Source organism: Equus caballus, chromosome 18, assembly GCF_041296265.1.
Source record: "Equus caballus isolate H_3958 breed thoroughbred chromosome 18, TB-T2T, whole genome shotgun sequence".
Taxonomy (NCBI): domain Eukaryota; kingdom Metazoa; phylum Chordata; class Mammalia; order Perissodactyla; family Equidae; genus Equus; species Equus caballus.
In genome coordinates this window covers 34169033-34180455 of record NC_091701.1, presented here as the reverse complement: position 1 = coordinate 34180455, position 11423 = coordinate 34169033, and positions in this window count along the sequence as shown.

Here is an 11423-nt window from a genome sequence, read left to right as displayed (position 1 = left end):
GGCTAGAAAGGTGGCAAGGAGACTGTTAGTGGAGGCTGGAAGACCAGTGAGGGTCTTCCAGAGACTACTGAGGCTGCAAAAAGGGCTGGTATAACTGGTATAATGTAGTAGTGGAAAAATTAGTGACACTGTCACCTGCTGTAACTTATAAAGTAGAGAATGTACCTAGTAAATTGGAGACGGGTAATGAGAACACTGAAGGTGCCAAATGGCTTCTTTCAGCTTTGGATGAAATGGTATTATAAAATACAGATGAAATAAAAAAGGAACTGTTTTATTTGCAACAGAATTCAGAGGAAATACGGACATCCCAACTTGCTACCAGGTGCCACACATTCACTATTTCCTAAAAGAATTTATCTTCCTCTTCTCAAACCTACTCCTCTTCTTGTGCCCATATACGTGTAATGGTATCAGTAACACCAGATGTCCACACCAGAAAATTGGAGTAAGTTTAGATTTCTCCTTTTGTATTCATTCATCCTTTCATTTATTATGAACTCAGATACTTTGTGCTAGGGGATACAACTGTGTATATCAATTCCATATCCTCACAGAACTCCTAATCTGACAAGCTCTAAATGATCACCAAGTCCTATGAATTCTGCTTCCTAAGTATCGCTGGAATCTATCCTTTCCTCTCTTTTCTTTCAGCCCTTACTTTCATCTGATTGTCATCATCTGACCATTCTGTATTCTGTATTCATTTCTCCCCTCATTTGTTACTCTGCTACCAGAATGGTCTTTTTATGTGCAAGCCAGCGAGTGTCTTCTCTTTCTCAAAATTCTTCAATGACACCTGCCTTCTTAAAATCCCCCAACGTAAAGTTTAAACTCCATGATTTGATGATAGCCCATATTTTCTACCCTGCCTGAAGGTGGCATTCTTTTTCTCAACTCTGTATTTCTCAACTCTTCTTGCCTCTTCTCTCCAAAATACATCTGATTAATTCACTTGAAGATAGCAGGTGAAACCTAACCTTCCCTGTGAGACCATCCCCAACCATCCCATTCACACGTCTAACACAATGCTTATAAATCTTTTCTTGGCCAAATTCCCCCCTCTTGAGTAGAGGAAACCTAAGTATCAGGAGGATAAGGATTTAGCTGTATTCATATTTGTTTTCTGAAATAGTACCTGGTCCATAATAGAAATTCAATAAAAGTTTTTTGAATGAATGAATGAATGAACCTGTGTCGTGGAAACAAGATTAAGCCGACCAACTCTTTTCTTTCACACATTTAGCAAATTTATTCAGGAGTTATTTGTTTGATGCCTACTTTGATACCAAGCAATGGGCTCACTCTGGTTGCCGTGATCTGAGCCAATTAATCACAATGAGTTAGGGATCGAGAAAGGAAGTTTAATTAGACTAGCCAGCAAATTGGAAGATGGATGACTAATGTCTCAAAAACCCATCTTCAAGGATTAGAGAATCTTGAGGCAGTTATATAGGGAAAATGGGCAGTAAGGAAGGGGTCTCCTTCAGGCATGATAGACTCCAAGATCTTTTACTGTTCCATTCTTCTTCCATCTGTGATGGATACCTTGTAGGTATGTTTTCTGCTTGTGGTCAGCCTGTTCATGGAGAGAAACTCATAGAACAATGTTTTATAAAGCTATTGGGTCGTACATATGTAAGTGGGAGGCCATAAATTAGGAAAGCATGTGAACTTTTTAAGAGTATGTGCAAACCAGTGAGTAGTCACACACAGGAGGGGCTGGGGCCATTTAGCATAACAAGATGACCTCACTTTTGCTCAATTACTCTTTGTGCCACGTGTCAATCCCAACACAGCAATGATCAAGACACAAAAAGTCACTGGTCTCATGGAGCTTACATTCTAGTGGCAATGACAGATGATAAAGCAATAAATTATAAACAAGGAAATTTTCAGATAATGATAAGTGCTTCGCATAGACTCACAGTGGGATGATATGATAGAGAAAGATTGGGTAGCTACTATAAAAGAAGATCAGAAAAGGCCTCTCTGAGAAAGTGAAATTTAAGCTTAGATCTGAACAACATGAAGGAGCCAGCCGCGCAAAAATCAGCAGCCAAGTGTGCCAGATAGATGGGAAGCCTAGAGCAAAACTCTGGGGCAAGAATGAACTTGGCCTGTTCTCCAGGAACAGAAAGGAGACCAAGGCGATGAAGCTTAATGAGAGGGAAAATGCAGGCAGTGGCTTGGCTAGTACTATGTGGTTATGTAAGCTATTTCAAGAGTATGGAGTTTAGTCTATGTGCTACAGGAAGCTATTGGCTTTTAAGCAGGAGAGGCCATGATTTAATTTATGTTTTAAAAAGCTCCTTTTGGAGTCTATTCAGAGAATAGCTTGTGGTGAGTTAAGAGGGGAAACAAGGAGTCATGAAAGGAGGCTACTGCAGTTGTCCAGGGAGAGGTGATGGGATGGTGGCATGGACAGTGGTGGTAGCATTGAAGAAGGGGAAGAAGTGTACTGACTTTGGAAGATTATGGAGATTTCCTGTTGAATTTGATGAGTGGAGTGAGAGGATAAGAGCCAGCAAGGATAATTTGATGAGTCTAAGTCTTCTATTTATCTTTGTTACCAGCCAAGTATTTGTCAAGAGAGAAAAGGGTGTAGAAGGGGACTCAAAGAGCTCGCTACGGGTACTGAACAGAATTTAAAGGTGGAGAAGAGTGTGCCCTTGATGGAGGCTGTCCATGGAAATACTGAGAATTTCTTTGAGGAAGGGAGTGCCCTGGCTACCAATACTTAACACGCCCAGGACAAAGACACCAAAACAGACAAGCAGGAGGTGCATAGAATCTACTCATGCCAGCAATATCAGAAGCTGAAGATGCCAACACAAAAAGTCCTCCTGGGCTTCCCTTTAGGTACATCAGTCACTGTGAGATGTGGAGAGACAATGGGACATGGCTAACTAAAGTATTTTTGAAAACACCGTCCAAGAGAAGCATCAGGCAGCCTATCGTTTCTAGCCAAATGGGGAAAGTGAGAGTGCCTTGAGGGCAAGGATCAAGTCTTAGTCATCTTTGAACTCCCACTCAACGCTTAGCACCATGGTTGACATACAATAAACCCTAAGGTTCAACATGTATCAAATGAATGGAGCTGGGCGGAGGCTCAAGCAGAGAAAGAGGATAATTGTCTTTTGGGACCTCAGCCCTTTGTGCTCTGCATCCTCATCAATGTCAAATTTATGTGTTATGTTTTGGCTTTGATCCTATTAATACCAATTTCTCTTTCCTTGGAAACATGAAGTCATTTATCAATTCCTTCACTTCATTGTTTTGATTAAACCCAGTTCTCCCAAGTGCATTTCAAAATTAATTCACGTTTTTTGTTTTGTTGTAAATTTTGTATCATTTCATAACTAATTGCCACCTCAATTCTGTTCACTTATGTGAATAAACATAGTTTATAAATACTTTCTTTATTGAAGAAATAATAAACCTTAATTGAATAAAAATTAGAGAAAATACAAATAAAGGTAGAAAATAAAGAGCACCCTTTACCTGCAAAGAAACTTTCTATATTTATGTACGGACTTTTGTTCTATGTATACGCACACACACACACACATATTTGGGAATGGACAAAAGGGAGCATTCTAAACTTAATGTTTTGCAATTGGATTTAAATATTGTTTTAAAATATAATTAATAAGTGAGACAAACTTAACTTTTACTTTAAATTAGAGTGTCTGTATTTCTTTTTCTTCTCTTTTCCCTAAGTAGTTTTTTGTAACATTATTCTATGGGCCCAACTGGAAAAAAAAAAAAAAGAGTGAAAGATCAACTAGCTAAGATGTCAGCCCAACTTAAGGCACAACTGTGTAGAGAGGAGTCAAGGATCTGACCGACAGTTGGACTAGATGACCTCTCAGTCCTTCCACTCCGAGATTCTGTGGATTAAGAGAGGAGACAGAAATTTGCAAGGCTAAATGGAATTAAATGACTGAAATGACTAATGTAAGGGAGTTCTGGAAAGTTAGGTTGGAAAGTTAGATTTCAACCTGGTTGCCTTTATATTTTAGATCCAAAGCTGGGTATGTAAGTGTGTGTCAGGAGAACCTTGTGGGAGAAGATTTGCATAAAAGAAGAGTGACAAGGTCAGGAATCTTTTTCTTCCTCTTCTTCTTCCTCCTTCCTCCTTTTTATTTTCCTCTTCCTTTTTACTTTTACACAGAATGATCAAGTTTTCTCAACTTTGTGAGCCTCCTCTTTCTTGACTTCCCATATGAGTGGAAGTTCAATGCCGGCTACACAAGTTTGTCTTCTCTTTTCTCGTCAATCTGAAAACAGTAAATTTTCATAAAAGCAGTGACTAATTTTACCTACATCATTTTACAGTGTTACGCAAAGACTCACACGCAAATAGGACTCATTAAAATTTTTATTTTTAGTTTGAATTGTGGTAAAATACACGTAAGCAGAATTTACCATTAACCATTACTAACTGTACAGTTTAGTGGTATTAAGTACATTCACATTGTTGTGTAACCATCACTGCCATCCATCTCCAGAACACTTTTCATCTTCCTAAACTGAAACTCTGGACCCACTAAACAACCACTCTCCGTTCCTTCCATCCCCCAGCCCTTGGCAACCATGATTCTACTTTCTGTCTCTATAAATTTGCCTACTCTAGGTACCTCATATAAGTGGAATCATACAATATTTGTTCATTTTTGACTGGCTTATTTCACTTATAATAATAATTTTTAATGTCCTCAAGCTTCTTCCATGTTGTAGCATGTGTCAGAATTTACTTGCTTTTTGAAGTTAAATAATATTCCATTGTATGTATACACCACATTTTGTTTATCCATTCATCTCACTAAAAATTTTTGAATGATAATCTTGTAACCCATTGTTCTATGAAGGCCTCATCCTGCTTTTTGGGCCTGGAAAAGCTACCACTGTCCTACTTGAAAGTTTCCCAACATTTCCAGGTTTTCTTTGACAGCCTAGAATTCTTGGAAGTGTTTTTTATGCCCAGACATAGCTGCTGTTCTCCCAGGGAGCAGAGCATCGTAGGGCCAGGGCTGTGATGTAAATATGAAAAGAGCGAGGTCAAGGCCATAAGTTGGTTTATATTACTTTATTCAACAAATATTCACAGGTCACTCCTGTGTAGAATGTGCCACATTAGTTGGTCTGATAGTCAACCTTCCCATGATGGCCAGATGTCCATTTGGTGGAGACAGTGGACACGAGTGCTAAAACAGTGGGTGTAATACAACATAGCCTTTGCTCTCAATAACCAAGCTAGGCTGTTGGAAAGAAGTTGTGTATTTCACTCACACACAGGGATTGCCATATAGCTGCTGTTTCTTAACAGCTAAAGATGGTTAAGTAGCTCTTTATTTCCCCTCCCCCCAACCCCACCTCCCTGCTCCTGGTAGCTTGGTTTTGAGCAGGTGTTTAAATTGGCTGCCGGAGAGGACCAGGGAAATTGCTCCTCCTAATGCTCTTTCCCTGAACACTGTGAGCTCACCCTGAATCTCATGTCACGGTGTCTTCAGTAAGAATCTGCCTGCACGGGGTGCAGCACACGGAAACCGCACAGAATGACGTAGAATTAATTTTCTCCTTTCAGACAGTTTCATCTGTTCCTACAGATGTCAAGGCAGATGAAAAATAGGGCTGCCGTTGAGTCACAGACTCCTCAATTGCACACCCTTTCTTCTACGTGTTTCCAGAGAACTGATGTAATTTCACCAAAGATTTCTTGGAAAACAGCAACTTTTATGCGTCTCCCAGTAGTATTACTTTGGTCTGTGACCAGAAAAGCATTGGCTGGCTTTAATTTTAATTAGCATTTATTGAACTATTTTTTCCATATTCTTTTCTTCTGAAGTTCTCTTCACTATCCATATTTTTTTTAAAGATTGGCACCTGAGCTAACATCTGTTGCCAATCTTCTTCTTCTTTTTTTTCTTCTTCTCCCCAGCCCCCTAGTACATAGTGATATAGTCTAGTTGTGAGTGCCTCTGACTGTGCTATGTGGGATGCCACCTCAGCGTGGCCTGATGAGCGGTGCCATGTCCACACCCAGGATCCGAACCAGTGAAACCCTGTGCCACCAAAGTGGAGCGCGCAAACTTAACCACTCGGCCACGGGGTCGGTCCCCACTATCCATATTTAATGTCTTTGTAGTAGTAGTGTGCTCCAAGAAGAAGTTCCAGACCGTAGAAATCAATCCAAAGACTAATCGTATATAAAAGATTTTCTACTTTTTCCCAAGAAGTGAAGCTAATTTGTATGAAATATGAGAAAGTGTACTTTTTCTAGGCTTTCATGTCTCTACCATAACAAGGAGCTTCTCTTTTAAATAAGTTATCTTCTTTCTTCCAGAATGCAGTTTATTACAAGAAGTCTAGTTTACCACCTTGGAGAGTAGATGGAAGTCCCATCTCTTTGAGTCATGGCGTGTAACTCAGTGGGAGTCAATTTCGCACAGAGTTGTAGTGATGATGATCTCACTGTTTTATGCCTCATGTCTACGCTTTAGTTTATGTACAAAGTTTGCTTCCCCTGATGAACAAAGTTTCATCTAACACAAAGTTGATCTTGCATTTTTATATGTCCCTTTTCCCCCCGGTTAGACACGAATCACACTCTTCATACTTTGGCATGTGATACTTGTTAATTAGCTCAACCAGTCAAAGATGGTTGCACTCCTGATTGTTACTGGCATTGTTATTTGACATCTATGAGTCTAACTGGTAATAAGTGCACATTAGCTGAAACCCTCAGTCAGCAGTACAACATTCCCAGAGGAGACAGGACCACTACAGCAAGCATGTGGCCCTGCTACTCTTCTGCTCCCCAGGTAGAGGCAAGGAGATAGGCACGTAGGTACTATGATCCAAGGGGTGAAAAAGGCTGAGCTCTCCTACAGTATCTCCCTCACTGGAGTACCAGGGTAACATCAAAATGCAGTCTTTCGTGGTTGGCTGTGGCGCTTTGGTGTAGCCTGAGCCGTTCACCCTGCACAGAGATGCTTCAAAGCCTTATTAAAAATGTTTGGATCATCCATGAAGCCCTACTATATTCATGTATACCAGGAGATTTGAGTAGGAATGGGGTTGATGGGCTTCCATCATTTATGAAATCAAGAGTGCTGATAAAAGAAGTAAAGCTTTGAACGCTTCAAGTCCTGGGCCTGCTCATGGTCGTTATTAACCAGCTTTGCTTGGAGTGCACATCAGGGGGAATGCCAGGCTGGCTGTAAAGTTAAGCGAACTCTGTTACATGGGGACATGGAACATCTCTGTAGGCTTGTATAAGAGCCACTTTCTTCATGGCATGAATAAATATACCTGTAAGAAGCAAAAAAATAAAGCTAATTTTTTAGGTTAGTGTTCCAGCTCTGTAAAATTCCATTTAAACCATGATCCTTCACCTGGGTTCCATGGACTCCCAGCAATCTACGAATGGCTTAGGGGGAAGTGAGACACCTGAAATTGTATGCACAATTTTGCGTGGCTGTGGATGTTTCTGGGAAGAGAGTCCCTAACTCTCATCAGACTCTAGAGATGTCTGTCACTCCCTCCACTCTCTAAGTGATTTGGAGTGACTACATGATGATGTATATGGTTCCCTGTTATTCAATCAATCAATTTTCATTAGTAAATATAGGATAGGTGACCACCTAAGAATGGCACTATATTTGACATTTAGGCAGAGAAAATGATACAGTACAACTCTTGTTGTGGAAAAGATTACCATCTTCTTGGGATGAATTGCACAATAGTCCCCAAAAAGACAACAATCTAAAGCTGTAAATGTGCCCAGCCAGTGCTACGGGCAAAACATGCTACAGTAATTTAGAGGGAGCAAGGGTCACTGCTCCTAGGGTTGTTGGACAAGGAGCTTAAGGAGCCTATACATGCATCAGCAAAGCCTGACACTGGTGTTCAGCCAGTACGCTCTGGGTGTTCATATCAGATGTCAAATAATGAAATATTTTTGTGCCAGTTGGTTGCAGTCTTCCCCATGCCCACCCCAGTGCCTGCACTGCCCTGGCCACACCTGTCCCTCACCAGGAATGCTCAACTCCTGCCCCCCAACCCTCCTAGCATCCAGTAACTGTAGGATTAATGCCTGGCCTAGAAAGGGTTCTCTAGCACTCTGGATAGACCTTTCTGATGGTTCAATGCCCATATTGACCACTTGTTAATATTTTGAATATCATCACTGCATTTAAAGTGTGATATGTGTTTGTTGGACGTTCACTGGTACAACTGTATGACCGAAATAATAGAAAGGAGACGGAAAACAGCTCAGGAAAGGGAAATGGTAAGAGGGAGAAGAAGCCCAGTTTCTTGATAGGACTGTTCTAGAGTTGGATAGCTGACTAATTTAGTTGGATACAGAGGAAAGAAGTTACGGATGATAAAGTAAAAAACACAAGCGGTAGTCAACCTGTCGTGGAGAGTTTGGGATTGGGAGCTTGGGAAGGAGGGCTGGTCTTGCAGTCTGGAGTGTGGGCTGTATATGTTAGCGTCGTCTGCAAGCGCCTATGGCGTGGAATGACATAATGAAAGAATTGAGAAGAATAATCTGGCAGGAGTGTACAGGTTGTAAGGACAAGGGGAACCATTAGCAGGGTAAATTTCAGATGTAAATTAGCCATCATGAAAAATCTTGTGGAAATGAAACAATCTACTATGAATTTTTTATTTTTGAGGAAGATTAGCCCTGAGCTAACATCTGTGCCCATCTTCCTCTACTTTTTTTTTCATATGTGGGATGCCTGCCACAGCATGGCCTGACAAGCGGTGCATAGGTCCCAGCCCAGGATCCGAAGGGGTGAACCCCGGGCCACCAAAGTGGAATGTGCGGACTTAACTGCTGTACCACTGGGCCGGCTCCCAATCTACTATGAATTTTAATGCAAGAGAGTATGGAAGAAAAGAGACTTTGGCTGTGGCACATGAATGAAACTGGGTAAAATATTTGAAACTGAGTCTTAAGAAACCTGGGCCATCCAGTTATCTTGTCCGTAGGAGGAGGACAGATCAGGTTAGTGGCCACAGAAGGCACCTGTAGGAAGAGCAGGGAAAATTTCATTGCTGCTTGGGATAACTTCAGTAGTAAGATGGAGAGTAGATCACAGAAATGCCACTCAACAACCTCCCGTCCTTCTTATGTAAAGTTCATAAATAATAAGACAAAAATAGTTGAGCGAGACAATGAATCTTGGACTTATCATTTAACTGGCTTGTTCTTAGTTATTCTGTCGAATTCTATGTCAGCAACCAAGCAAGTCTTGGCAGTCCAGATCCCCTCCCGAGAATGTGTCACGCAACTCCAGGGAACAGCAGAGCCAGTAAGGGGCAGAGCAGAGACTTAGCCTGCTTCTCTTGGTGATTTGGAGGTGGTGCAATTTGTATGGCAAGCCAACCTACCAGCAGTTGTTCACCCACCTGAGAAAACTTTGCTTTGAGTATTGGCACCAAAATTAGTTAGTTCTTGTTCTTCAAATAGTTGAAAAACAGCTGAGGTCAACCTCCCTAAAGCCAATAATGTTTTTATTCCAATTTGTAAAGTCACCAAGCAATAAGATCTGAAGGATGTTTTTTGTTTATTTTTATTTGGGATGAGGCTTGTTTTTATTTATAATTTCTCTGGAGTCATTTAAGCACTTAGTGGGATGAATTACCTCTGGTTTTATGTATCCAACATCATCAAACTGAGGATATTATGTTATTAAAATGAGCCCTGTATGTGAGGTCATTCTATCTTGTTACATCGTACACTAGGGCAAACTATTTAGAATAAATTGAAATGAATAATTAATGAAAGAGGAAAGAATATTCCTTTCAAGGTTTCCAGATATACTAGTCCTTTTCTTTTTTCTGGCTTCTCCTTACTTCCTCTTTCCACTTGTTTGCATCATTTTGACCCGTTCACTCTCATAGTTTATTCCTTCCTTTCCATTTCAGAGTAGCTGTAACGGCAGCCTAGCTGCAGACAAGGAGCCATTGTTCTTGGAAGGACATGGCATGGAAGATGGGAACAGCTGTTGTTCTTTCTAGGAGGGACACGGAGAAATGCCTTTCCTCCATCCATGACCCTATCCCCCAGGCTGGGAAGAGGAAGAGGGCCCTATGCTCCTGACTGAGCCAGGGCAGGCAGAGCTGCACAGTACACAGTGCCCTTCCAATGGAATGGCATTTCTGCTCACTCTCTGCTTTTTAGTGACCCGGTTAGGCCACAGCCTTGCTGCTCAAAGTATAGTCCAAGGACCAGCACCGTCAGCATCACCTAGCAATGTTCAAAATGCAGAACCTCCACCCTAAACCTCTGGAGTCAGGATCTGCATGTTAACAAGATCCCAGGTGATTCGGAGGGGCGTGAAAGTTCGAGAAGCACTGGTCTATGGGATGTCCTCTTGGCCACAGACACATTTTCCCTTTTTTGTAACTGTGGCACACATTTCAAGTGAAATCAACAGAACTCATATACTACACTGAGATATATCTTAGTGGAAATTACGTCCCTACATATAACTACATTCACAAAGACCACACAGAAAACAACTTTAACTTCGAACAAAAAGTTGAGCTCTTTTGCCTGGTAAGTAAGTATTTAATACTTACTCTGAATAGATCTGTGAACTTCTTTGTTTCAACGACTTGACGTTTCCTGTAGAAAACTATTCAAAACAGGGAAATAATCAAGCACCAACCCAAATCTTGCTTCTTGGCAATTTTCAGAACTCCTCATATAGCCCCTCAGCTAAAAACAAACTACAAATTCCCAAATCAAAAAACAAAGATAGCCAAGCAAAATAAATTCCTTCTAATATTTCGTTAGCTGTTTTCACTATGTTTATGCATGCTCTCTTAACAGCTGAGCTTCCTGAGAAGGTACGTTGATGTTTTTGGATGCTTTGCCCGATTCTTTCTCACTTGAGATTTTTCTTGATAACGCAATCAGAATTTAATATTGCGATTTTTGCTAACATTTCAAGGCTATGTTCTCTTTAAGCATTCAGAATCTCAAGGTTCTTTGAGCATTTTCTCCCCTGTGATTTTATGTTCAGGCCAAACAACTTGAGTTTATCCTACTGTCAGTTCTTCCTAAGAGAGTTCTGTCAGAGCAGTATTCACTTTGTATTAGATAAGCAATGTAGGAAAACACCATCAGTATGCTGATATTTCCTTAAAATGAGTTCCTTAATATAATATTGAAGTTTACTGCTTAGTAGCTTACAGGCTTGGATATTAAGGATCCATGTTTTTGGTTTTTTGAGGGAGTTTTTTGGTGAGGAAGATTCGCCCTGAGCTAACATCCATTGCCAATCTTCCTCTTTTTTTGCCTGAGGGAGATTAGCCCTGAGCTAACATCTGTGTCAGTCTTCCTCTATTTTCTGTGTGAGATGCCTCCACAGGCCAGGTCCATGTTTGGGATCCAAACC